This window comes from Felis catus, chromosome B2 (genome assembly GCF_018350175.1).
Source record: "Felis catus isolate Fca126 chromosome B2, F.catus_Fca126_mat1.0, whole genome shotgun sequence".
Taxonomy (NCBI): Eukaryota; Metazoa; Chordata; class Mammalia; order Carnivora; family Felidae; genus Felis; species Felis catus.
Window position 1 is genome coordinate 3,247,705 of NC_058372.1, and position 1,674 is coordinate 3,249,378.

The 1,674-nt window shown below is 60.8% G+C and overlaps 1 non-coding gene across 1 annotated transcript; it reads right to left on the reverse strand.

Annotated features, from left to right (window-relative positions):
• Positions 1–584: 584 nt before the first annotated feature.
• TRNAH-GUG lies at positions 585–656 on the reverse strand. Its single transcript has one exon. It is a non-coding gene; the product is annotated as a tRNA-His (tRNA).
• Between the last annotated feature and the right edge of the window lie 1,018 nt (positions 657–1,674).

The following is a 1,674-nucleotide window of genomic DNA, read 5'->3' on the forward strand; positions in this document are numbered from 1 at the left end:
TTGAGCGTTCAAAATCCACAAGGCCCAGGAGAGAGGAGACGCCATTTGTGGGTTGTCGAGCTCCCGGGAGTTCTTGGGGGCCTGGGGGGTCTCCTTCCAGACACCTCCACCTCAGCTCAGCTCTCCCTACACCCGCCTGACCTGTCCACCTGCCCCTTTCTAAATCATTCTGGAAACGGGAGAGGCTAGAGGTAGGGGTTATTCTTCTGAGCCGTATTCCCCCACCCCTCCCCAATTTTCTCCAGATGATCAGAAGGTCACAGTTTTTCAGCCCTGGCCCAGCCACCATACTCAGCAGGCGTGATTCATTATCAGACCTTTGTCCCTAGGGAAGACTGCCATCATCAACCTGGGTCTGCGTTTGGACAGTCATTTCCTCCTGTTGAAAAGGAAAAGGTTTCTATGTGTATTTTTGTCACTTCTTGGGACTTGCAGCCAGTGCCCACAGGGCCATGGGACTTGGGCATGGTTGGGGAGAACAGCGCTAAAAAGAGACAGGGATGCCCGAGGCCGGGCTGGTGGTGAAGGACACGGGTCTCAGGCGTCCCCTGGTCGCGACGAAAAAGGCGGGCACCACACACTCCTGCCGTGACTCGGATTCGAACCGAGGTTGCTGCGGCCACAACGCAGAGTACTAACCACTATACGATCACGGCGCGCCACCGCGGGCCACCCGCTCCCGGCCCGGCCTTCCTCCTTTGTCAGCAACGCCTACCTGTGTCGTCGGGAGACACCTGCACTGGGCCGTCCGTCCTTTTTTTTTGAATTGCTCACCCCGATGACTGCTCCGCCCTCCCCGCTCGGATACTGTGCTCTTGGCGAGCAAACCGAAGGGGAGGAACATTAAGTTCCGCCACCTGGACGTGGCCGACCCTGGCAGCCCCTCGCCGGGGGCGGGAACGCCCACGTCCCGGCCCACGCGGGTCTCTGCCCGAGTTTTACGACGCGTGGTCCTCTGCGCTCTGGCCGCAGGCCGGAGACGTGCTGCCTCGGAGAGAGGCATCCTGGGGCCCCTTTGTGCCCCAACCGGCCAGAATCTGCGGGGCCCGGAGCGCAGTCCGGGTCCGGGGTCCCCGGAGCGCGCGGCTGGGTGCCGCCCGGTGCACCTGCCTGAGGTCGGGAGGGCCCAGCCGGCCTGGGCCCGCACCCCGCGCTGCCCGCAGGGGCTCCGGCCTCGTTCCGGCCTCTTCCTCCTGCCTCCCCGGCTGCCAGAACCGGGACCCGACTGCGCGCTGCCGGCGTGGACCGGAAGCCCCTCGGGACGGCCCTGCCCCCTGGCGGGCTGCCCTGCCCTCTGCCTGCTCTTCACCCGGTTGGATCCAGTAGCTTCAGTTCGTCCGGGAAGCTTTCCTGACCTCCCCTCTCCTCGCGACACATTCCTCCCAGTGCAGGTTATCCGTGGCGCACGGGGATGCTCCAAGAGACTCTTGCAAACCTCATGAAGAGTACTACACCCGGGGACTTAGAGTAAGGCCATGGCTGCTTCTAATGACAACGATTCTTTATGTAAAAGTAGCCTCTGACACCTACTGAGCCATTATAGTCACTGAATGCGTGACGTTGGGACACAAAGTAGATATGTGTCCACAGATATTCCCCACCCAGGTGTTCTATGATCTACTGAATCATACAACTGGGTACTCACAGTAGCATCTTATTTGAAGGTGAAATTCT